At 38.6% G+C, this 27,929-nt stretch overlaps 1 protein-coding gene and 1 pseudogene across 9 annotated transcripts in view; one reads left to right on the top strand and one right to left on the bottom strand.

Annotated features, from left to right (window-relative positions):
- The window catches only part of CEP112 (centrosomal protein 112), a 415,035-nt gene that overhangs the window by 259,497 nt on the left and 127,609 nt on the right, over window positions 1-27,929 (bottom strand). The gene's annotated exons all lie outside the window — the stretch shown is intronic.
- On the top strand, window positions 5,469-5,569 carry LOC132688730 (U6 spliceosomal RNA; annotated as a pseudogene).

Below are 27,929 nucleotides of genomic sequence, written 5' to 3'. Positions count from 1 at the left end.
TGGTAGGTTACCACTTATTCCGTAGGGGTTCAAATGCCAAGTTTTTGGACAGAATTGCTATTTCTTTTGTCCTTGTCAGCACTTTTTATATACTGCCACTGTAGCATTTTATATACACTATTACAGTTGTTAATTTATACATTTGTCTTTTCTAGGATAATGAAATCTCACTGAGGCTCGGGGAATGGACGATGTGGGGACACAGCTGTCTTCTTCATATTTATGTTAGATACCTTGAGCATGCCATATGCATAGAATAATTCAATATTTGTTTCATAAGCCTACATTATATCATCTAGATAGAACCAGAGCAAACCATGGAACATAAAAAATTCCTCAACCTCAGCACTACTGACACACGTGGTCAGATAATTCTTTGTTGTAAGGACCTGTCCTATGCCTTGGGATACATTGAGCAGCATCCCTGGCCTCTACTCACTGGGTCCCAGTGACAATGTCCCCCGCCCCCCAATTCTGACGACCCAAAAATGTCTACAGACGTGCCAGGTAGGCCCTGGAGGGGCAAAACCATGCCTGGTTGAGAGCCACTTGTTCTTTATCAAATTTCATGGAGTGAAAGAAGCCTTAGGTTTCATTTGCTTTCTGGGTGTCTGATTTTCAGACAAGGTTTTGGTCATTGGTAACGGAGAATGACCCGAAAAAGCAATTACCATCCAACTTCTTTGAGAATCCAATGCCATGCATTGCTTATAAATGACTATAATGACTCCACCACCAGGAATTTGCTTGTTCTTACAGTGTGTGTCTTATAGGTGTTTTTGACCTGGAGAGAGAAGATCCAGATAACCCTAAATTGATGATGATGATGATGATGGTGGTGGTGATATGCTTATATTAATAGCTCCTTGCAGTTTAAGAGTTTGGGCACATATCTTCCCAACTAGATATAGGTTTCTAATGGAAAATGTGAAAGAGAAAGTAAAACTATTAAGGGGCCAAACTGATAATTACAGTTAATTAAGACAGTATACTCTGCAGGCTAATTGTACTTAACATGTATAGATCTTTCAGTGTCGAGGAAGGAATATTTTGTGATTATCGAGTTGGAATGAAAGACACCACAATTTGTTTCTTTGGTTCATCAAATGACCTTTGAAAGGCAGCAGAGGAAGAGTAAATTCAGATATGAAAGGAAGAGAAGTAGTTATGTCTTAAAAAGACAAACTACAGAAGGCAAACTGAATGCTATCCAAAATATCAACTGGAAGAATAGTTCATACGTGAATGAGAGACTCGTGGTAGCTAAAAAGTTCTTGTTGCACAGAATGAAAGGGCGACTGGTGAGACTCTCAGCATTAAGGACGTGATGTAGGGCAGATAGAGGTAATTCAGTAATGAAGTCCATGGAGCTACATATGAAAGTAGCTTGGTGTATTAGTTTCGTGCAGCTGCTGTAACAAATTACTAAACACTGAGTAGTTTAAAACAACAGGAATTCATTCTCTCTCAGTTCTGGAGGCCAAAAGTCTAAAGGCAAGGAGTCAACGGAGCTATACTCCCTCTGGAGGCTCTAGGGGAGAATCCATTCCTTAGCACTTGCAGCTTCTGGAGACTGCTGGCATTCCTTGGCTTGTGACGGTGTCTCTCTCTGATCTATCTTCACATCACCTTCTCCTCGGTGTCCCTTCTCCACTGTTTCTCTTTATTTATAAAGATACTCATGACTGTTTTTAGGACCCACCTGGATAATCTCACCTCAAGATATTTAACTCAGGTACATCAGCAGAGATCCTCTTTTCAAATAAGAACATTCACAAGTTCTGAGGATTAGGATACGGACATACCTTTTGGGGGAGATCACCGATCAGCCCACTACACGTGGGTTGGTAAGGTACAGTCTACTTTCTGTTTGGGGGCTCTGATGCTTAGCTCTACATCAAACTTCTGTTCAGCTCTGGCACACAGAAGGCTTCACTTCAAATACACTATATCCAAGAGCCCACTTAAAGTGACATCATCAAGACAGTGACATAAATCATCCCCACCTTCAGTGCCCCTCACCAAAAGACCAACTAGCAACTATCCATAGACAAGATATCATTGTGAGAATGATATCACACCAAGGGTGTGAATGAAGCACCCACATTGGACCACAGAGACTGGGAAGGATTACATTAGAAAGGTAAGAGGAGTGTCTACACTCTGCATTGTCACCTACCCACCTCAGGCCAGCACGACACTACACCAACAGGGCCACCCTAGTTTCTCCAGTGGAAAACGGGGAGTTCATGATGGACACCCAGGTCCTCCAGTACTGCAGGATGCTTCCCAGAAATCATACTATAGTAATCAAAGCAGTATGATACTGCCATTTAAAAAAACAAAAAAACAAAAACAAAACAAACCCCAAAACCAACCAACAAACAAAAAACAGACCAGTAGAACAGAATTAAAAGCCCAGAAACAAATCCATGCATGTACAGCCAACTAGTATTTGACAAGAAAGCCAAGACTACTCAATGGGGAAATGATAGTCTCTTCAATATAGGGTATTGGGAAAACTGGATATTCACATGCAAAAGAATGAAATTGGGCCTCTATCTCACCCCACTCACAAAAAGTAACTCAAAATGGATTAAAGACTTAAATGTTAGGCCTGAACCTATAAAACTCCTAGAAGGAAACAGGATATAATCTTGACACTGGATTTAGCAATGACTTCATGAATATGACACCAAAAACATAAGCAACAAAAGCAAAAAGAAACAAGTTAGACTAAATCAAACGGAAAAGCTACCGCACAGCAAAATCAATGGTCAAGAAAATGAAGGCAATCTACACAATGGGAGAAAACATGGCAAATCACATATCTGATAAGATAAGGGTTAATATCCAAAATATATAACTCAACAGAAAAAAAGCAAATAATCCAATAAAAAATGGGCAGAGAAGCAAAATAGACAATTTTCCAAAGAAGATATTCAAATGGTCAATAGATACTCAAAGGTGCTCAACATCATTAATCATCAGGGAGATGCAAATTAAAACCACAATGAGATATTACTTCAAACCTGTTAGAATGGCTATCATCTAACAGAGATAACAAGAATTGGTGAGGATGTGGGAAAAAGGGAATACACACACACACACACACACACACACACACACACACACACAGTGGAATATTATTCAGCCATAAAAAAGAAAGAAATGCTGCCAGTTGCAAAAACATGGATGGACCCTGAAGGCACTGTCTGTGCTAAGTGAAATAAGTCAGACAGAAAAAGACACATACTGTATAATCGCACTTGTTTATGAAATCTAAAACACCCAAACTCAGAAACAGAGAGCAGATTGGTGGCTTCCAGTGGAGTGGTGGGGGGGGAGTAGAGAAAATGGGTGAAGGTGTTCAAAGAGTACAAACTTCCAGTTATAAGATAAATAATATACAGTAATTAATTTATAGTATGTATATTACATACTGTAATTCTGGGGATGTAATATACAGTATAGTTAGCCATATTGTACTATATGTGTGTTTGAAAATTGCTGAGAGAGTAAATAGCAAGAAATTGTCATCTCAAAAAAAAATTTTAATTATGTGAGGTGCTACCCGAACTAACTTTATTGTGGGAATTGGATTGCAGTAAATACATATAATGAATCATTACGTTGTACACCTTATCAGCTTCACCATATTATATGTCAATTATATCTCAATAAAGCTGGTGATTTATTTATATCTCAATAAATGAGCCCATTTAAGAGGTAACATCACACCATTATGCTTTGACTATGATGCATCCACATCTTATGATGGCTGGGAAAATTAGACTCCTTGTTCCTACCTTTCATCAATTAGCTCTATGAGGTATGGATGGAAAATTACGGGGGATATGTTTTTAGAGGGAGTTGAAAGTCATTTCTCCTATCAGTGATACCAACTCTAGTATCCAACAGAGTAGATCAACTGATTAAGTCTGAAACAGTACTGAGGTGGTAGGCTGAATAATGGTTCCTCAAAGATATTCATATTTTAATCCCTGGAACCGTAGATATGCTACCTTATATAGCAAAAGAGACTTTGAGATGTGACTAAGTTAAATATCTGAGATGGGGCGATCATCCCAGATTACCTAGTTAGGCCTCAAATGTAATCACAAGGTCTTTGTAAGAGGGAAGCAAGAAGGTCAAAGGACAAACAAGACAATATGAGAGAGGAAGCAATGGAGAAAAGACAATATGACTCAGGGTCACAAACCAAAGAATGAAGACAGCCTCCAGAAGATAGAAAAACCAAGAACAGAGTCTTCCCTGAAACCTCCCTGCAAAACCAGACCTGATGACACCTGGATCTTAGGCCCTAAGTCTCCTTTTGGACTTCCGATCTCCCAAACCATAAAATAATAAATTTGAATTGTTTTAAGATGCCATGTTTGTGGTATAGCAGCGATAGAAAACAATAACAACAAACAAAACTAGTATATATTCAAAATTTAGAGCGTATCAAGGGCTGTCTGGGAACTTAATATGTAATATTTATAATTGCCTTAATGCTATATGGGTAAACAAATAAGTTGGGAATACAACAAATTTTAAAAGTTAAATCAGGCAAAGAAAAAATCCATAGGCTAAATTTTGTTTCAGTCTTTAAGCATTTAAAGTTTTCATTTTTGTTCTTACTTGACTCCTTCTAGGTAATGTCACCAGGTTTAAAAAATGATCAAAAGGGATGCCTGGGTGGCTCAGTCAGTTAAGTGTCCAACTTGGGCTCGGGTCATGATCTCATGGTTCATGAGTTTGAGCCCCGCATTGGGCTCTGTGCTGACAGCCTGGAGCCTGCTTCAGATTCTGTGTCTCCCTCTCTCTCTACCCCTCCCTCGCTCATGCTCGCTCTCTCTCTCAAAAATAAACATTAAAGAAAATAATAAAAAAATTAAAAATCACCAAAAAAAGCCAAATTATTTCTTCCCAAAGGGCATATTTACACCTAATAGTGGCAAATCTAGATGAGATAGGACCCAGGGTAAAACTGCCCAAAGACTATTCAATTAGTTCCAGATATTCTCCTTCACCAAGATGCATCCCCCCAAATATGCAAATTCTGAGTGCGGTCAAGTGCAAAGAATCAGCACGGTTCTGAATTAAAATTTCTGGAGCTCAACAAATGACTGCTAAGACTTGCAAAGAAAGAAGTGACCAAAGAAAGTGTTAGTTTCTTGAAGGCAAGTTCATAAGACCACAAACAGGCAAAGAAAAGGAGCATGCGATGGCTAATGAGGAATGAGCGGCTGTGGAAAACCCCAGGGCACCCTAGCGATTTTGAAATACTGAAGGAGAATGCCAATTCACAGCTAAGGTGACTTCTTATGGAAAAGCTTTAAGGCCCCATAAGGAAATGTCGCTGCCAAGCATTTCTGCACTGCTCACAGCAAAGACATACATCACGGGTTTGAAACACAGTGTGGGTGTGCGTGGTGCGAATTCAATTCAACTACACAGGGACAGCGCTCGCTTCAGCAACACATATACCGAAGTGGGAACGATACAGAGAAGGTTAGCGTGGCCTCAGCACAAGGATGACACATAAAATACACAAAGTGCTTTCCCGAGTCACAGAGATAATCATATAACCACTGAAGCCTGAAAAACAAACATAAATACATCTTTCATAATATAGTGGAAGATAAAAAGAATATTTTTTGAGTTTATTTATTTATTTTGAGAGGGACAGACAGAACGCGTATGCATGTATGTGTGAGCAGGGGAGGGGCACAGAAAGAGAGAGACAAAGAGAGAGACAGAGAGAGAGAGAGACAGAGAGACAGAGACAGAGAGAGAGAGAATCCCAAGCAGGCTCCACACCCAACGTGGAACCCAACACAGGGCTCGATCTCACAACCATGAGATCATGACCTGAGCTGAAATCAACAGTTGGAGGCTTAACCAACTGAGCCACCCATGTGCCCCTACAAAGAGTATTTCCAAGGAAAACAAAATTATGTCTAAAATGGCCATAGCAAACCTGAGAAGATTTTTTCCATTCTTTTTCCTCCTAAAAGAACATCATATTTTGAGTTTACAACAAGTTCATCCAAACTTTTCTTAACTCATTCTTCAAAAATTGCCTAAGACCTACGTGTTTACCATTAACTTATACTAAGGAACAAAGCTATATAAGAACCCTGTCTTTTAAAAAAAAATTTTTTTAATGTTTATTTTTGAGAGAGAGAGCGCGAGACAGAGCGTGAGCGGGGGACAGGCAGAGAGAGAGGGAAACACAGAATCCGAAGCAGGCTCCAGGCTGAGCTGTCAGCACAGAGCCCAATGCGGGGCTCGAACCACAAATTGTGAGATCATGACCTGAGCCGAAGTCGGACACTTAACCGACTGAGCACCCAAGCGCCCCACGAACCCTGTCATTTTAAGAAGACTCCATTAAGTAAAGGGAAAAAATAAAGATAAATACTAAATATTATAACAGATATTTGAACATAGGGTCTTGAGAAACAGAAGGAGAGGCTTCAGGGAGATTTCGTTCCACGCCAGTTAATGTAAGAGATGGGACTGTAAGACCGATCTCTACTGCCGGAATCTCCATCCTACTCTGGTGAATCAGAACAACCTTCTTAGAAGCCTCTTAGGGGTAAGTGGGCTTATGTGCAGCAACGGTAAAGGTAGAACGAAGAAAGTCAGCAGTTCTCAGCATAATCCTGCCTCAAATAGGATGGCATTGAGATGACCACAGGCAAACACACAACGAGGCTCCGTGCAACCAGGATACTCCAGTGCTAAACCAGCTAGGGATGCTTCTCTTGGTACAAGTAGAAATGCTCCAAAGGGGTTTGGTAACAGTATAAAGAAGTGCTATGAAACTCTCTTCTAACAAGACTCTTTTACGGTCAATGCTTCCCCAGAAGTCTGTGACCCCAGGGCCAGGCTCCAGTCCTGAAGAACCATGATTGGTTTTGAAGCATGTTACGAATAAGAATGAGGAATCTCTTCAACTATCCAAAAATCTCTTAAAAACATGCATTTCGGCTATGAGGTCTACAAATTCCTTGACATCAACAGGATGTGAGTCATGATTCTAAAGAATTGATCCTGGCATCAACTTCCTAGCCTGTATTTTCAGTAACTTAGTCATGTTCTAAGAACTGAGGCAAGAGTCCTGGCAGCAAATTCTGAGATCTACTAGGTCACATACTGCAAAAAACCTAGAAGTATAAAAATGGATCCTCTCTCAGGGCACCTGGGTGGCTCAGTCAGTTAAGCGGCCGACTTCAGCCGTGAGTTCGAGCCCCGCATCGGGCTCTGTGCTGACAGCTCAGAGCCTGGAGCCTGTTTCAGATTCTGTGCCTCCCCTCTCTGACCCTCCCACGTTCATGCTCTGTCTCTCTCTGTCTCAAAAATAAATAAAGGTTAAAAAAAAATTAAAAAAAAAAAATGGATCCTCTCTTGGAGAAACCACAATCTGATTAAGGGGGAAAAATGCAAGAAAAAGAATCATATAGTAGTGTAATATTATATATATTGTGTGACAAATTCTAAGTCTATAGGAATATGACAAATGGAAAGAGTCAGAGAGAGTCTGTATAAGAAAACCAATCTCGGGGCGCCTGGGTGGCTCAGTCAGCTCTCTTGGATGCTCACTCTCTCCCTTTCTCTGTCCCTCCCCTATTTGCGCGCGCTCTCTCTCTCTCTCTCTCTCTCTCTCTCTCAAATAAATAAACTTTAAAAAAAAAAAAGAGGGGTGCCTGGTGGCTCAGTCAGCTAAGCGTCCAACTTTGGTTCAGGTCATGATCTCGCTGCTCATGGGTTCAAGCCCCCCATCAGGCTCTGTGCTGACAGCTCAGAGCCTGGACCCTGCTTCGGAATCTCGGTCTCCTTCTGTTTCTGCCCCTCCCTCACTCATGCTGTCTCTCTCTCTCTCCCTCTCAAAAATAAACACTAAAAAAAAAAATAAATAATAAAAAAATAAAAAAAAAATCTCAGGAGATCAGAAGATTTGTCTATAAAGTATAAAATTAAGCAATATAGGTAAATGTAATGAAATGTTTAAGCAGTTTAAAGTTTTATATAATAATTATGTGCTAAACTAACTTCTTCCTATAATATAGGCCTATAAATAAATTAAAAGAACTCTACTGCAGCAACTCCAGTTGCTAATAGAAAAGCAACTGGAATATTTATGGTAAAATACAGAAAACCCTGAGAAAGTTATCCTTAAAGATAAAACAGCTACAGTGTATAACGAAGAAAAATTCCTTTAAAATCTTTAAACTCTTTTAAGCTTCAAAAAATCTCAAATCTAATGTTTGTTTTTATGTTTCTTATATTTAAGAAACTACTGATTAAAAGTTCCATATATAAATTATACATCATACAAGCAAAGTTACACATACACACACACACACCAACCCAGCTTACTTTACAGGCAGGAGTATATCAGTAAATAATAAGGAAAGGCACATTCATCCTATAAAATGACAAAGCCTAAATATATTGAAATAAGTACAGGACCACTTCTTGTAACTAGGGAGAGGAAGAAGGCAATGTGAAGTCATTCAAGCAGAATAATAAGTAAACCAAAGCCAGATCAAAGGAATACAGAAGAAAGGCTGAAACGTGAAGCTGAAATATTTATTTCCTTCAAAACATCATCCATGCCTTGTCCCTGGGCAGTTCAATATTTCAAAGTAGCAAGAAAATATTCTCACTTACATTCATCACTATGCACAAGTAGATCAAATTTTAAGTAGGCAAATTTTCTCGTTATTTACCAAACATAAATATCATATTTATCATTGAGAGAAGGTTTTCTGCTTATCAGAAATGATTTCTAAATTATACAAAATAATTTTAAAATCATGATAGCCACTGCTCAGTACTTCTGGTGGATGAAGCCTGCTACAAGCTATAGCATTTATAGTGCAACCTAATTTTTAATGTCTTCACAAAGGATGAAAAAGAGTGAAAATTTACTGAGTGTTTATTATGCTCATTAGTTTAGAGCAGTTCATGTATTATTTCATTCCATTTTTATAATGATAAAAAAGTTCTCATTTAGTTTTTTTCACAAATGAAAACAAGGAGGTTTAGAAGAGTTAAGTGATTTGTCCAAGTTTACATAGTCAATGGCAGAAGGAGAAATTAAACCAGCCCACCTGACTTCAAGGTCCAAAGTCGTTTTACGACATCATGCTATTTCTTTAAGCCTGAAGACAAGTAGGTCTTCACTATAATTTACCCTCACATAACATTAATATTTTCATGCCAAATCACTTTTAGAACATTTGAAAGTTAAAATATTTATCAAGCATTTACTTAACTCCTATTTTATGACAGGATCTATGCTTGGTGCTAGAAATACAAAAATAACCAACACATTGTCCCTGCAGGCAATATAGGAAAGAAGACAAACTCTACACTACTTCCAGTGCCACAAAAGCTACACAATAATATGAACATAATACTCTGAGCAAACAAGGACCAGAGGAATAATTATCTGTGCCTAGGGTAAAATAGAAAAGCTTCATAAAAGGCACATCATTTGGTAAGATCATCACTCAATGTTTTTTTTAATGTTTGGGTTTTTTTTTTAATTTTTATTTTTGAGAGAGAGAGAGGGTGTGAGCAGGGGAGAGGTGGAGAGAGAGGGAGACACAGAATCTGAAGCAGGCTCCAGGCTCTGAGCTGTCAACACAGGGCCCGATGCGGGGCTCGAACTCATGAACCACAAGATCATGACCTGAGCCAAATTTGCATGCTTAACCGACTGAGCCACCCAGGTGCCCCCATCACTCAGAATGTTTAAGAGGAGTAACATATATATTTTGTTAACTACATGTATTAAAATGTGGATGTATCTGTAAAAGACATATTGTATTTGATATTTATAAAATATCTTTTATTTTCCTCCTTACCATCATACTTTCCCTGAAAAGAGAAAATCTCCATCAGAAGATTCTTATTTATTTCAAGGGGAAGATGAATCTGGTAAGAGATTTCTAAAGATAAAGTTTTGTTTCAGCTATAATAAAGTATGCAACCATTTTTACTGATTATAAAAGGCTATTGATAAGTCCATGAAAGTACATAAGCTGGATTTATGTTAGTTTTCAGATATGTCTTTATTTATCAACATATATCATCCATGTTCCACTGACCATTCCCTCCTGCCTCATACTAAATTTTTCCAAAGGCTCCAGTGATATTCTTAAATGTGCTTAATAAGAAGTTCAGTCACTGTTAATCTGCTACCATGTGGTATTCATTAATTCATTTATTGTTAATATGTTAAGTACCCATTATTTGCAAGACACCTTGCTAGATGTTGAGCAGACATCACTGAATTAACCACCTCAGCTTCTGTGCTAAGGGAGCTTCAAGTAGAGCAAAGAAAAAAAGACATCGAATTAATACAAACAAGAACAATGAGGATTCAATTCAATGACCAAAACAGAAATGTAGAGTACTAAGGGTTTATATATAATGGGTGAAAAACCTTACCTAGGAATTAGGATGAAAGAAAGTGATGTCAAAGTTAACTGAACTGTATGTCAATTACACTTCAATGTACACATCAAATGTACATACATCTTTTTTTTTTTTCCTATCAAAAAGAAGAAGCTGACTGAAGGATGTGGAGGACTAGATAGAAGAAAATGCAGGAAAGGGCACTCCCAGCATAAAGGGTAACAAAGCGAGAAGGTGTGAAAGGCAATGACTGTGGTTAAATCATGGAAGAGAACAGGGGTCAAGATACCAATACGAACAACGGAGAGAAAGGGGCCTGGGATGAGGCTGAGAATTATGTTGTCATACTGAAAATACTAGAGACAGAATTTTGGGAGTTTTGTAGAAAAACTACAGTGTGTGAGATGAAGAATAAAACAGATGGGATTTACAGGCATTGCTAAAGAAAAGGTCCGTGAACTTGAAGACTGAGCAACGGAAACCAACCAAACCAAAGCACAAGAAGAAAAACGGAGTAATAAAAAAGAAGCAAAGCATCAGTGACAACTATCAGCAACCTAACGCGTGTGTGTTTGGAGTTTTTAAAGGAAGAGAGGGGTAGGGACAGAAAAATATTTGAAGAAATCATGGCCAAAAGCTTTCCAAATTTAATTAAAAATATAAATCTACACATCCAAGAACTCAAAGAACTCCAAACATGAGATAAAGAAAACTACATGAAGGCACATCATAATCGATTTCTCCCAAAATCAGTGACAAAGAAAAAAAAAAAAAGAATCTTGAAAACAGCCAGAAAAAAGAATGTTCCAGAGAAACAAAAATAAGGAGAGCAGCAGATTCATGGTAGAAGCAGCACAAGCGAGAAGACAGTCAGTGACATCTTTAAATCACCGACAATTAAGCTGGATCTATGCCATGAAGGCAAGAATAGCTCATTATTGGATAACCTAATACTACATTTAGTAATGACTACATTACCTAAGTCCAAGATGATCAATAAAATTAATAAACCTCTGGCCAGACAGACAGGGAAAAAGAGACACTACAAATTGACATTACAAGCGAGAGAGGTTTCATCACTACAGATTCTACACATATTAGAAGGACAATGACGCAGTATTATGAAAGAAAGAGAAAAAAGAATTTTAATCCATACTTCCCAGCACATACAAAATTAACTTAAAAAATGGATCAAAATCCCAAATGTAAAACCTGGAACTGTGATCAGGGACCAGGAAAAGATTTCTTAGATGTGACCTCAAAAGCACAATCCATAAAAGAACAAATAAATGCAATGGACTTCATCAAAGTTTAAAACACCAGTTCTTTTAAAGAAACCATGAAAAGAATAAAAAGGAAAGCCACATACTGGGAGAAAGCATTTGCAAATCGTCTGTTAAAAGACTTGTATCCAATATATACAAAGAATTTTCAAGACTCAATAATAAGAAAACAACCAACCCAGTTTAAAAAAAAAAAAAAAAAAAAAAAAAGGAGGCTAAAATTTTGAACAGTCACCAAAGGAGATATATTTATAGCAAAAAAAAAAAAAAAAGTACATGAAAAGTTTTTCAACATTAGTCACTAGGGAAATGCAAATTACAACCACAATGAAAAATAAAATAAAATAAAAAATAAAACTACAGTGAAATACTTAGACAAGCCTGTTGGAATTGTGAAAATAACAACACTGACCATATCAAGTATTGATAAGGATGTGGAGGAAACAGAGCTCCAAACGCTACTGGGGGGGAATGTAAAACAGTACAATTCCATTTACTTAAAATTCTAGTAATTAGGGGCGCCTGGGTGGCGCAGTCGGTTAAGCGTCCGACTTCAGCCAGGTCACGATCTCGCGGTCTGTGAGTTCGAGCCCCGCGTCAGGCTCTGGGCTGATGGCTCGGAGCCTGGAGCCTGTTTCCGATTCTGTGTCTCCCTCTCTCTCTGCCCCTCCCCCGTTCATGCTCTGTCTCTCTCTGTCCCAAAAATAAATAAAAAACGTTGAAAAAAAAATTTTTTTTAATTCTAGTAATTAAAGTATAGTGACAGAAAGGAGATTTGTGCTTGGGGCATCTGGGTGGCTCAGTTGGTTAAGCGTCCTACTCTTGATTCCGAATCCGGTCATGATCTCACGGTTCGTGAGTTTGAGCCCCATGTCAGACTCAGTGCTGACAGCGCGAAGCCTGCTTGAAATTTTCCCTCTTTCTCTGCCCCTCACCTTCTCACACTCTCTCTGTCTCTCTCAAAATAAATAAACTTAAAGAGAGAGAGAGAGAGGAGATTAGTGCCTGCCTCCATAAGGAGAAGTCAGAGAAAGGTAGATAGGAGAGATTTCATAGGGGCATGACAAAACTTTTGGGAATAATTATATGCTGACAGAGACATATTTTTTAAGTTGGTACTTTCCTTTCACAGCTGTAAACATATGTCAGAATGTGAAACTGTATACTTTAAATATGTGAGATGTGTTGAATTTCAACTACAACTCAATAAAGCTGCTGAAGTGGCCCTTAAATATATTACAATATGTTTACTCCCACTTATTATAAGAGAACTACAAGTTTCAACTATATTGGGATACAGCGTATCACACCTATCACCTTACCAGGCAAATATTTTAAAAATATAACAACACATTCTATTTGGGAGGCTGTGGGTCAAAAGTCATTCTAATATATATCCAGTGGAAATTCAATCAGTACCACCTTCATGCAGGAGCATTTGGCAATAGAGAACAAAACTACATATATGTTTATCTTTTGACCCAGCATTCCCCCGCCTAAAAAGTTACGGCAAATATATATTTCAAACAATACAAAAATACACGTAGGTTATTCATTACAGTATCCCCTGTAATTGCAAATACTGGGAACAACCTGTATGCCCATAGGTAGGAGAGCTGTTGCATAAACTGATCCATCCACACATTAGCATACGACACCGATGTACAAAGAACGAATGACCTTCAGTTTACAACAAATGAAAAAACAAAGCGCAAGAAAAATCCACTGAGATGTGCACGTATCGTATCTGCTCATCTGTGCAAAAGCAAATATAGAAGGGATCTATCAGAGACTAATGAATGAGATCACCCACCTACGGGAGCTGGGGACTGAGAAGAAAGGACAGAAGGAGTGGGGGTGGGGCGTCACTTGTCTGAAAATATACCTTTTAGTGAAGGTCTGATTTTTAAAACCATGTTAATGCTCCATTTACTCAAAAAATAAAGGATAAAATCAATGAGGAGAGGGTGAGCTTCTAAAATGAAATGCCAACAGAAAAAAGGAAAGAAAAGAGGAGCCCGGGTGGCTCAGTCAGTTAAGCGTCCGACTTTGGCCTGGGTCATGATCTCGCAGTTCGTGAGTTCGAGCCCCGCGTCGGGCTCTGTGCTGACAGCTCAGAGCCTGGAACCTGCTTCGGATTCTGTGTCTCCCTCTCTCTCTGCCCCTCTCCTGCTCATGCTCTGTCTCTCAAAAATAAATAAATGTTAAAAAATTTTTATTTTTTTTAAAGAAAAAAAAATCTAACAGGACTTCAGCTCCGTCAGCAAGAAGAGAACTTCTGCCCCTTTGGGTCCGGCTCCCTCCCACACCTGCTAACAGTGCTGTGTTTTGGGAGAAACAATTGTGAATGCTCTGTTCCGCCCCTCTTTTCTCTCTCCAGGAATGTCTTCTGCTGCGCACAGACTCTGACTGGCCTCTTGGGCTATGACCAGGCAAGTGCATTCATTCTAGGAGGAAGGATTCCCAAGCCGAATGTTGGCCACACACCTAAACCACAACTTCAGCTACCTGATTCTTCTGTTTCTTCAAATTAATTCTAAATTTGAGAGGGAAAGGAAGTATTATTTACTGGCTTCTAATCTCTCGCAAATAAAAAATGTTACAAAATTTTGGGTTTTTTTAAAACTTTACATTAAGAATTCATCCCTACGGAATAAATCCTAGATGTTCCTAGTAAAGCAGTATGATTTTTATTTTCATAATAGTCTTTCTTAAAATTCCTAAGGAATCTATAGAAGCATGCCATTTCCATATTAATTCAGGCTTTGTTAGTAAATATTTGTGATAATTTTGACAGAGGAGACATTGAAGTTCAGTTTTATTTGGTCTAAATATCTTTTTTATCTTTTGTTATTCCAGAATTGAAGCTTTTAATGTAGCAAAGAAAACCATATTTATATGCGGGGGAAAAAAACAGAAATAAAGCCTGAAAAAAAACCCTCAAATCTCTGTGAGACTTCTACAGAATAAAGTGTCAAATTCAGAACAATCTCAATTAAACTTTATTGAAAAAGAAAATGTTCTTAACCAGTTAATTGAATAAATGTCTTTTCAAAATAAATAATTTGGAATAACGTTATAGAGACCACACTGAATCGATTTTTTAAAAAAAATACCTATTTAAATAAATTGTTAATATACCTTCCAACTCACGCTACCAAAATAAAATGGCTATATACTGTAAAGATGGGAGATCTTGGTGAAGTGTCTCTTTTTTATTTTTTAGAGAGAGAGAGTGTCAGCACGAGGTGGGGAGGGGCAGAGAGAGAGAGAGAGAGAGAGAGAGAGAGAGAGAGAGAGAACCCTAGGCAGGATCCACACTCAGCGTGGAGCCCCACTTGGGGCTCAATTCCACGACCATGAGATAGATCATGACTTGAGCCAAACTCAAGACTGGGACACTTAACATCTGAGCCACCCAGGCGCCCTGGAAGTGTCTCTCCTGAGACGGAGCTGGAATAGACAAAGCTTTTGTTCACATGGGCTGCGTTTTCTTCTTGGCCTCAGCATAATTACTCGGAACTTTAGCCTGCATACGGCCCATAGCGGCTGCCTAGCCAATCTTCATCCCGGTAACTTTCCGTGTTTCCAGCTTCTGCACTGATTTAGTCTCTAGCTTTCCCAGTTCCAAATTCTCAAGATCAGGAAGGAGGGGCAGTGCCCTATAATGGCTAAGAACAGGGGCTTCAGAGTCAAACACATACAATTTCAAGCCCTCGCACCTCTACTTACGAGCTGTGTGACCCTAAGCTCTTTGTATCTTAGAGTAAAATGAATTTGCTGCCTTTGGATCGGGTGTCCCACTCTAGACCCGATGCACATGGCAGAGAAGGGGAAGCGGTCCCATGGTGGGCAGCTATCAGAAGCTGTGGGCAGGGCATATTCTCCCATTTGGGTCTTCAGGCAAGAATTAGCAATGACATATATCTAGTAAATGTTGCCATCTCTGAATCATTTGGATCAAGTCACTTTAAAAGCACAAAAGGAGACCTACTGAGCGACACAAAAGCTAAAAGTCAGCATTCTACCAGGAAAAGAGCACTGAATCAGAAACTGGAAGGCCTAGGATCAAATCCTAGCCCAGCCACATATTAACCGTGCCAAACTGGTTAAACTGCTTAATCTCTTTGAACCTCAGTTTCTCCTTTTACATTGAAAACAATAACAAACAACCACACAAGATTCTTTGAAGGATGAACTAAGGGAACATATACATTTTGTTAACTATAAAACATTAAAGTATTCCTATATTTTATTAGTTTATCAACTCCCCACCAGGCTCAAATTCATTGTACCACATTTCATTACTAAAGTGACTTTTGATTGTAATAAAACTCAGGAGGCTATATACACACACTGCTAAAAAAAATGAATTTTGCAAACTTAACTCCTGAAGAAAGAAATCTAATAAACCTAAGAGTCTCACGTTACAAACGAAACCTGTCGTGTGAAATAGCATCCCGGATGTCCCCGTCAGTAAGAGGCCTCTTGACCATCATATTATACTGACGCTGATTTAAAGCACTGTGTTCCCATGAGAAGAAATACGGAGTTCTGTAAAGACATACCTGCAAAGAAGTACTTAATAGAATAGAAACTTCCTTTTCAATTGGAAACAAGGTCACCACAGATTTCTGTCCTCCCTTGAACCTTCCATCGTGTTTCTTAGAGGGAAGGTTATGTCAGCATGCTCACTGGGGCTAAGGAATGCCTATAGTAAACGGGAAGCTTTGACTGCTCTCCACCTAAAATGGTTTCAGATGCTTGAGCAGAATGCAGAAAAGAGAAAAGATGGGTCCCCACCAGCACCACCACTGATACTTAAGAGTGCTATTTTTAAGGGGGAAAAAAAAAAAAAGAAATTATATTCAGAGTTTGCAGGCACTTTCCAAAGTGTAGGGATAACTTTTCTCAAGATAACACAAAGGTTTGCATCAATGCCAAACTAAATACTTTTTAAATCACCTAACAAAACGAATATAAATTTTTTTAATGTTTATTATTTGAGAGAGAGACAGAGAGACAGAGAGAGCAAGCAGAGTAGAGGCAGAGAGAGAGGGAAACACAGAATCTAAAGCAGGCTCCAGGCTCTGAGCTGCCAGCACAGAGCCCGACGTGGGGCTCGAACCCACAGACCACAAGATCATGACCTGAGCTGAAGTCCGCCGCCCAACCGACTGAGCCACCCAGGCGCCCCAAAAACGAATACAAATTTTTGATGGAGCCTTCTAGTAATTTATCCATAATTTCCAAATTCAAATGTAATGGTACCAGTTGCAAGAAGACAAACTACTATATTGCCAGTAAGTACTTAGAAAATGACTAAAATGAAACTTCTTAAATATATTATAAATACATGTTCACACCAGAGCCACAACCTGCAGAAGGAATGACTATAGTTTTTGGATGTGGGAATCTTTCATCATGAATTGGAACTCTCTCTACCAAACAAGGTGAATCTCCTTAGTAACAATTTCAAACACTGCTACCATTCAAGGCCACTGATTAGTCAGAATAGAGCAAGCGAAGGAACAATTAACTTCCCAAGTAAAGAACTTGAAATGTTTCTAATTATAATCACATAGCACCCCTTTAAAAAGAAAAAGCAAAATCAAAGAATCAGACATCAAAAGACCATTAGGTCTTTCAATATAGACCATTTCCAGACCTACTTTACTCCACATAAAACCTCCTTTGGGGTGTTTTCATTTTTCACTTAAGAATAGAGATATATGGTTCAAATTACTGAAAGTTTCTTCAAAGTTCCTTGACATTTGTGTATTCCACACCTAAAATGAATAAATGTTATATCAAGTAATAAAAAACCAGAAGATCCAAATTTTAACAAAGTGACCAATTTTTAAATTCCCTTGTTAAATTTCATGACCTCAAACTTCAGGCACTATGGTTTAGGGAGGAATAAAGGACATTCAGCAAGGAAGTGAAAGCATGTTTTTCTTAAGATTGGAAATGTTTGACATTTGCTTATTTATTGTTCATTATAGTCTAACAAAAATCTTTCTTCCAGAAAATCAGGTCTGTTTGCTCTCCTCCTAACCTCATGCTTAGACAGTAACACATTACCACATTCATGTCTTGAAACATTTTATTCCTTCTAGCAGGGAAATTCTCTTCTCCACCAGCTCATTTTCTATTCTTCAAAACCTAGTTTATTGCAGAGAGATATTCAGGAAGACTAAGTCTTCCTCCAACATCAGTTTCATCATATGCTATGCTGCTACTAAATTCTCCAACCATTCTCTGTTCCCTACAGGACAGGCTACATTCTTCTGCCCCCACCACTGTGGGGGTTGGGTCCTTTTCAATCTTGACCACCAGTTTCCTGGATCCCTGTTCCAATTGGGCTCATTTTCTCAGCTTTCTTCACATACATTCTTGCCCCCTCCATCCTTCCGTATTAGTTCATATCTCTTCCAACTTCTTGGATGACTTTTACCACATATAAGAATAAATGTATCAGATATGTAAGACACTGTGTTTAGAATATATATTCCCTGGGGATACCATCAGAAAGAGATCTACTATTGAAATTAACATCAGATTGAGAGTTAGCTTACACGAGTATATTACTGATGAAACTTATTTTCTGAATCTCCATGAAGAAATCAAAGTATCTGATAGCTAACAGCTAACATAACTGTGAGAAGTTACCATCATTAAGGATGTTTTCTAGTACTTCAGATGTGTTATTTAATTTTGCTTTCTTCCTGGGGCACCAGGTGGTATGGGGAGGGAGGGAGGCTCCATTGGTTAAGTATCTGACTTCCTCTCAGGTCACAATCTCATAGTTCATGGGTTCGAGCCCCGCATCGGGCTCTGTGCTGACAGCTCAGTGCCTAGAGCCTGCTTGGGATTCGCTCTCTCCCCTCTCTCTGCCCCTCCCCTGCTCATGCTCCATCTCTCTCTCTCTCTTTCTCTCTCTCTCTCTCTCTCTCTCTCTCAAAAATAAGTAAAACACTAAAAAAAAAAAAAATTTAAGCCTCTTGTAATTTGTTTTCTTCCTTTATATTTTTAATACACAGGCTTAAGTCCAATGTGAAATTAATTGAGCTTAAAGAAACATTGCTTTCAACATGGGCAATAATTTTCTATCTTGTCTCAATTATGCTTTGTTTGGAAGATTTGATTTCTTTTTTTTTTTTAAATAGACTGATTTTTTTAGAATACTTCTTGATTTACAGAAAACCTGAAAAGATAATACAGAGAGTTTCTACATACCCTACACCCAGCATCCTTTATTATTAACATCTTACATTAATATAGCACTTTTGTTACAATTAAAGCACCAATATTGACACATTCTCATTAAGTAAAACCTACACTTTATTCAGATTTCCATAGTTTTTACCTAATGTCCTTGTTCTGTTTCAGAATCCCATCTAGGACACCACAATACATTTATTTGTCATATCTCCTTGGGCTTCTTTGGGCTGTGACAGTTTCTTAGACTTTCTTTGGCTGTGATAACCTCAGTGGTTTTGAGGAGCATTGGTCAGGTGTTTTATAGCATGCTCCTCTATTAGAACTGGTCCAGTGTTTTTCTCAAAAAAATGGTTAGGCTGGTGTTGTAGATCTTTAGGAAGAAGGCCATAGAAATAAAGTGTGCTTTTTAGCACATCATATTAAGGGTAATACTGTCTACATGATTTATCACTATGGATGTTGACCTTGATCACGTGGATAAAGTCTGGCATTACTTGTTATTTTATTTATTTATTTATTTGTTTGTTTGTTTGTTTATTTATTTATTTATTTATTTTATTTTTAAACTTACACCCAAGTTGGTTAGCATATAGTGCAATAATGATTTCAGGAGAGACACGGTGAGGCAGAGTATGAGCAGGGGAGGGGCAAAGAGAGAGAGGGAGACACAGAATCCAAGCAGGCTCCAGGCTCCGAGCTGTCAGCACACAGCCTGATGCAGGGTTCGAACCCACAAACTGTTGAGAGATCATGACCTGAGCCGAAGTTGGACGCTCAACCAACTGAGTCACCCAGGCACCGAGATCTTGCATGGTTTAAGAGAAAACAGAATTTCAAATTTCACATGAAGTCTCCTAATTTTATAATGTTGGCAAGTGATTCAAGTTTTTCAAACCATTTGGCGGGCCAAACTGAACATAAGTGCAGGATGACTCCATGTGCAGGCCGAGAAAGCATGAGCTTGAGCAGAAGAACATGAAAATGGACAAGAAGAAAGCACAGAAAGGGCTAAGATACGAGCATCACGAAGGAGAAAAGAAGGGAAAGTAGTGGCTTCTGGGACATCCTGAAATTCTGTAGGAAGTGAATTTAAAAGTGGAAAATAATTACAAATATTCAAATATATAGTAATAAGTGCTATAAAGAAAATTAAGGAAGTAAAGGGCCTGAGACTAAGACATACATGAGTAGTAAGTCACTGCCATAAGAATGGTCTGGAAAAATGCCTTCTAAAGCTAGGGGCTTGGACTGGATTGTTCCAGAGAGGAGCCAGAGGGAGCAGAGGAGGGGATGAAAATGCAACCAAGACTGAGTAGAAGGAAGAAAATCAGGATAAGGTGTATCCCAAAAGCTGAAGAAGAAAATGTCGTAGGGAAGGAGACTGAACAAAAGCCAGATCCAAGGTCACTGAAGCCTTAGGAGAAGCTTTGCAGCATGATGGAAGCAGCCAGACTGAACTGGGCTGAAGACAAAAAAATGGGAGGAAATTCACAAAATAACTGCAGACACCTGCCTATAAAAGCAAAGAGGGAGATGCGCCTGGGTGGCTCATTCCGTTAAGCATCTGACTCCTGATTTCGACTCAGGTCAGGATCTCACAGTTCGTGGGATTGAGCCCCATGTCAGGGCTTGGGATTCTCTCTCTTTACCTCTCTCTCTGTCCCTCTCCTACTCACGAATGCACATGCGTTCGCTCGCTCTCTCTCAAGATAAATAAATTAATTAAAAAAACAGCAAAGAGGGAAAAGGGTCACAGATAGGGGGTGGCGGTTGAGAAACGGTGTTTTAAGGTGGATGCTTACTCTTGTCTACATGTTAAAAGAACCAGTGCAGGGAGCCTGGGTGGCTCAGTTGGTTAAGCGTCCAACTTCGGCTCAGGTCATGATCTCACAGTTTGTGGGTTCAAGCCCCGCGTCAGGCTCTGTGCTGACAGCTCAGAGCCTGGAGCCTTCTTCGGATTCTGTGTCTCCCTCTCTCTCTGCCCCTCCCCTGTTCATGCTCTGTCTCTGTCTCAAAAATAAATTAAAAAAACAAAAAAACATTAAAAGGACCAGTGCAGCTGAGAGATAACAAAGGGGTCTTAAATTAGTCTGCGCAATGGAGAAAAGGCCATATTTGTGAAAGGAGCCAAAGAATGCACGGGAGGATGGGCCTGGGGGACGGCCTTCTACGTTAACAAGATATAGGAAAGGAAGGGATTCAAACAAGGACTTTAATGAAAGCAGAAACTACTTTGGAGGTGCAAGAAGAGAAACAGCACCAATTTTACACGTAATTAGTGACAGGTGGCAGGTGACGAGGAGGAGATGACGACAAAGTGATGACAAAGGCTTCCCTATGTGCTCCACGAGTATATGATGACACAAACAGCGTTGGGAAAAAATAAACAGCGATAAAAGTTCAGAAGGAGTTGACGGTGGTCTATTACATTAATAAAGCACATATCAGTGGCACGAAAAATGAAAGAATACTCATGGCAACAGAGAGTATGATGATTTTCTGGATTTATAAAACAACCATTTGGGAGATCTGAGTCGGCCTTTGATTCGCTTATTAATTTTGCAGAAAGCTAACAGCACTGCGCTGCTCAGGAGGTCATACAGCTCCACACGGCTTGCTAGCCTCCTGAAAAAAAGAGGCAAAAGACCACAAAGCAAGCTGAGATCAAGGAATTTTTAAAAATCAAGTTTCAAGGTCATGGGGAGGTCGCTATGTATTTAGATTTTAGTCACATAAACTAATCTATAATTGAATCTACAGTAAATCACAAGAATTGATTCCACAAATGACGATTCTGACTTACCATAAATTGTTTTCATTATGCGATGGTAAAAAGGATGGAAGTGTATATATTACATTTCAAAAAGAATTCTATCAGAAAATAAGTTAAAAATAGTTCTGGTCTCCACATACAAAATGGAATCTGGCTAACAACTCCTGAATCCTGCAAATACTCACTAAAATGCCTAGAAAGAGAAAGGGGGAAAAAATGGGGCAAAAACCCCAAGAACAAGAACTGAGATAAACAAACAACTTGACGAAAGAAGGTGGGAGGAATCGCCAATAATTCAAAGCAAGTGGAAGCAGACTGATAAAAAAGTATCTACACAGGTCCACTTAAGAGCAAAAGTAAACTGGTCTTTGGAAACAGAACCAGAGAAAAATGAGGTAGGAAGACACCCTCTTCCTCCCTTAGGTAAAAGATTCTGTGTCTAAACAAATTTTTAAAATTTACTGGCTGGGATTCTTCCACATAACAGAGAAAATCCAAGTAATATCCACAAATGTTCTATATACATCCATTCAGAGCCAGTAAGTCCCAGGAAACATGGGGACGGAGAGTAAAGAACGAATGAATGACGGTACACAGTATGCAGGGAGCTGTAATTTCCACAGCTAAAGCAATTTGGAAACAAAAACTATTTTTTAACTTATTTGAGAGAGAAAGCACAAGTGTGGGAGGGGCAGAGAGAGAAGGAGAGAGAGGATCCCAAGCAGGCTCTGTGCTATCAGTGCAGAGCCTGATGCAGGGCTCGATCCCACGACCCTAGGATCATGACCGGAGCCAAAATGAATAGTCAGATGCTCAACTGACTGGGCCATCCAGGCACCCCAAAGTATATTTTTTAAAATGTGTGTCTATTAACTGGGTCCTTCAAGTAGAAAATATAAGTTTAGGGGCACCGGGGTGGCTTAGTTGGTTAAGCATCTGACTTCGGCTCAGGTCATGATCTCACGGCTCGTGAGTTCGAGGCCCGTGTTGGGCTCTGTGCTGACAGCTCAGAACCTAGAGCCTGCTTTGGATTCTGTGTCTCCCTGTCTCTCTGCCCCTCCACTGCTCACTCACTATCTCTCTCTCTCTCAAATATACGTAAACATTAATAAATATACATATATAAATTTAGGGGCACCTGGGTGGCTCAGTCACTTGGGTGTCTGACTTCAGCTCAGGTAACGATCTCATGGTCTGGTCCATGGGTTTGAGCCCCACATCAGGCTCTGCGCTGGCAGCTCAGAGCCTGGAGCCTGCTTCAGATTCTGTGTCTCCCTCTCTCTCTGCTTCTCCCCTGCTCACTCTCTCTCTCTCTCCCTCTCTCTCAAAAATAAGTAAACATTAAAAAAAGTTAAAATATATATGTTTAAAAAAGAAAAATACAAAATGGTAGCATAAACTATATGTAAGAATAAATTTAACAAAAATATGTAAAATATATGTGGAGAGAATTATAAACATTAAAAGCCATTGAAACAGACTAATGGAGAAATATACTATGTATGGAAGAAAGAAACCAATTTCGTAAAATTTTTAATTCTACTTAATCTATAAAGATAATGCAAATATAATAAAATATCAACAGAATTTTAGTAAAACCAGATTCTGAAATTGAAATAGAAGACCAAATAAGAATGGCTAAGACAATTTTGGAGATAAAGAGTAGAGTGTTGCAAAAAGAAAAAAGCACAGAGTGTGGGAGGGGATGTTATCACCGTATGAGAGCTCGAGATTTAATATGTATTTGAAATAATTAAAAGTTCCTTATTAAGTATCATAAGTTACAGCCTACTTTATATTGTAGTGGAACAGTTTTTATAATTATATTTCAAGAAAGGTTTTTAAAAGTACAAATTTGTTTTCTAAACAGAATACATTTTCTTATTGAGGTAAAGATGTTTTCATTCACTTATTAGGCATAGAAATCTTTAGCTTCTTTCTATATAGCTCCTTAATTCAATTTTTTCCATTTTAAAGCGTATATCACGAGTAATTCCTTGAGATTTTTTTCACCAACCTTACAAACAAAAGGACCAAGCCGCAGTCCCTCATTCAGGCAATATATAAAACTGAATTTAGAATTATACGATTCAGCTATACTTGAAAATTTCTACACGAGGCTGACTGAACCTAGCTCTCCCTTTCTACCAAAATTCAAAATTCAAGCTTCTGGGTAAACTGGAAGGTTATCTGCTTTTAATGGAACTTCATCTAAATGTTTGAAATAAGCAATGTTCCAATAAAAAACAAACCTAATCAAAATGTAGTCCACTCCCTCTTTGGAATAATCACAAGATTATTTAGTATTCCATTTAAGTCTTCTTTTAAGATTAGTTACTAGCAAATAAAAGGACAAAAACACTGTCATTATAACATTGCAGTTTTATTATCTATACTCTAAGGCATTCCTGTTTGAAGATTAATCCCCATCCCTACTAATATGATAAATGTTGATTTATAACAACAAACAACCAAAAGATAAATGAAGGAGATTTAAAAGAACCTTACAGGGAAGCTTTTCCACTCATGTTTAAAAATATAACTTCTTTAAAAATATAACTTTAGGGGTAAATAATCTGTTTTCCACTGTAATGGGGGATTATAAATACTGTGTATATTAAGCAAGAAAAGACTGTTTTCTAAAATGTGTTGGAAAAATAAAACCCCAAAAATATTTCATAAATTAATGCATTTTAAATAAAACTCTAAAGTCAGGCAGAAGAAGAGAAATGGTTCATTTTTGCGTAAATAATTTTATAGAATGACTTTCAATAAACCAAATGATGACCATCTGCTGACTAGCACCAGCACTGAGAGTTGGCTGCAAAACAAATAAAAATATAATTCAAGAACATTCTGAATTACCTCAGAAAACATCAAGAATTTTTTTTTCTTATTAAAAAAATTTTTTTTGAACATTTAGTCATTTTTGAGAGACAGATAGAGGGGGAAGGGCACAGAGAGAAAGGGAGACACAGAATCCGAAGCAGGCTCCAGGCTCTGAGCTGTCAGCACGCGAGGCTTGAACTTGTGAATGTGAGATCATGACCTGAGCTGAAGTCAGATGCTTAACTGACTGAGCCACCCAGGTGCCCCTCAAGAATGTTTTTTCTAATAATTTATGTGCAAGTGAAATTATACTTGAAAAAGCAGTGCTACCTGAAAATATGATTTTATATTTAAAAAACAAACAAACAGCTATTGAGAATTTGTTGGAGGAATATTTTAAAATATTAAAATATTTAAGATTAAAATACTAATTTTATTAATAGAATTAGAGGTTCAAAACTGCACCAGGGTGAAGTTACAGTGAGGAAAGCCCTCCAACTTCTTCCCTTTGGTCCCAAAGCAACCTGAACCCCCATTAACTTCACTCAGTTCTTTGACAATCCCAATGAATGATCTAAAAGCCTGCATGTGTCCAGCTTGGCACAACATGAAAATTTGGGTGAAGGTAGATATATCCAACAGAAATGTGTGTATGTGAAAGAAACATAGTAAGAATATCCATTGCAGCACTATTAATAATATCCCCAAACTAGAAATTGACAGTAGAATGGATAAGTATATCGCGGTACGTTCACTTTGAAATATTATTCAACAGATGAGAATACATTACAATGCTATGTAACAACAGGATCTCACAAACCTAAAGGTTGTGCAAAAGAAGCTCATTTCTGTCTCGCCCCATCCAGAGTACTGAAGGACGAGCTGCGTGACCAGCGGGTGGGAAGAGGCTGGGAGAAAAGCAGACAGGGCTCTCAGAGGGCATTAACAGTGCTCGCGTCCTACTCACTCCATCATGGATTCCACCAAGAAGCCTGCCCATGAGCCACTGGGAATGCCCTACCCACAGATCCCTCAACAGGCCCACAGCCACCCATAGTACTCTGTGCACCTTACCCACACCCCCCCACCCTGCGGCCAGCTCCCTGCACGAGGTTTCAATGGCAGCAGGCAGAGCAAGCTTGAGCATGGCACAGAGAGCCAGCCTAAATCTGAGGGCCAGGAAAAGACCACAGACTTGAGCTTCTGCACCATTTCTGTAAAAACAAACAAGTCGACAGCGACACTTAGCCTGGTATGGTGCAGGATCAAAGGAACGAACAGGCTTAAGAATTCTGCCACAAGAGGGAGGAAAAGCATAGAGCAGGTGTACTCTAGAAAGTCTGAGAAAGCTTCAGAATAACTAGCAGGGCTGAAGGAAGGCATTTCTCTCCTGAAGGCAATTAGTAAAGACCCCTGGTCGGTAACTGCTACTTCAAATGTGAGGACAGCAACGCAAAACTTCAAGGAACGTGAAAAATCAGGGAAACATGACACCACCAAAGGATCAAAATAATCTAGCAAATGACCCCAAAGACATGGAGATCTGTGATTTACACGATAAAGAATACAAAATATATTTTTAAGGGTGAGGCACAAAAAACACAGAAAGACAAATCAATGAAATCAAGAAAATAGCACCTGGACAAAATAAGAAGTTTAACAGAGAAATCATTAAAAAAAAAAAAAAAAAAAAAAAAGAACCAAATAGGAATTCTGGAGTTGTAGAATATACAATGAATAATATGAAAAAATACAATAGAAAGCGGTCATGGAAAAGAACCAACAGCATCCACAGCAATGTGGATCAGGCAAAAAAATAAAAATAAAAATTAAAATAAAATAAAATAAAATAAAATAAAATAAAATAAAATAAAATAAAATAAAAAATAAAATAAAATAAAATAAAATAAATAAATAGAAAGGAAAAAAGTATCTGTGAGACGGAAGACAGGAAATTACCCAGAGGAGGAAAAAAAGGATGAATAATGCCTCCATGAACTGTGAGATACCATCAGAAGAACCAATTTGGGAACTACTGGAGTTTCAGAAGAAGACAGGGAGAAGAGAGGAGGAAACTTACTGAAAGAAATAATGGCTGAATTATGAAAAACAGTATGGAGGACCCTCAAAAAATTAAAAACAGAACCACCATAGGCTCCAGCAATACTACATCTGGGAATATATACAAAGGAAATGAAAACACCAACTCAAAAATACATCTGCACCCCCATATTCATAGCAGCATTGTTTACGATTGCCAAGACATGGAAACAACCAAAGTGTCCATTGGCAGATGAATGGATAAAGAAGTTGTGGTACACACACACACACACACACACACACACACACACACACACAGTGGAATATTATTCTGCCATAAAAAGAAGGAAATCCTGTCACTTGCAACAAATGCATTGACCTTGAAGGCACTCTGCTAAGTAAAATAAGTCAGACTAGGAAAGACAAATACAAAAATTCAGAAACAGAATAGAACAAGTGACGGCAGGAGCTGGGAGGGAAGGGCTAAGGGGGAGATGTTTGTTAGACAGTACAAACTTCCAGTTATTAGATGAATACGTTCTTGGGATCTCATGTATAGCACGGTTAACAAGACTGTATTCTACACTTAGAAGTTGCTAAGAGATCAGGTCTTAATGGTTCTCACCACAAAAGAAATGGTAATTCTGTGAGCGACGGAGGTGTTAGCCAAAGCTATTATGACAATCTTTTCACAATATAGAAGTGTAGCAAGTCAACACATTATGCACCTTAAGCTTAAACAATGTTATAAGTCAATCATACCTCAAAAAAGCTGGAACAAAATTTAATAATAACAGTTAAGCAGCTCTAAATTTGTATCTTCTGAGATCACCAAACAGTATTTTAAAATGTAGTACCTTAACTTAATGTTTCCATTTACTCCACAATCTCTGTTACCCCTACGTGGAATAAAAATATAAAGCAGTATAGCTTTTCCATCAGCAACTTATTTGTGAAAGTTCATTCTGACTTTGAATTCTAAAGAATGCTTAGATGAACTCAGCGGCTCCAAAGCGGCTGTTTTCCCTGGAGGCTGCATTTATACTTCGTCACAGACTCACCACCGTCTGTGTCTACTGTCTTTCACTCACATGGACTCTTAACAGTGTCCTCATCTTCCTTATTTTCGTGCCTCTGATTTCTTGTTACTCATCTGTATGATATTCTCACTCCTGCCAGGATCATCTCCCTAAAGTACAGGTCAGGCATGAGATTCACCTGCCTTGAAATATCGGGGCAGTCTTCTGCATGTACTTTTGACCCCCGACTCAGCCACCTTATCAGAATAGGCCTCGGGGCTTGGAACACTTCTCCACGGATTAGGAGCCCCCAAAGCCTGT

The sequence above is a fragment of the Panthera onca genome, chromosome E1 (genome assembly GCF_046562875.1).
Source record: "Panthera onca isolate mPanOnc1 chromosome E1, mPanOnc1 haplotype 2, whole genome shotgun sequence".
Classification (NCBI taxonomy): domain Eukaryota; kingdom Metazoa; phylum Chordata; class Mammalia; order Carnivora; family Felidae; genus Panthera; species Panthera onca.
Note: the sequence above shows the minus strand (reverse complement) of the source record. Positions and strands in the feature narration are given on the sequence as shown.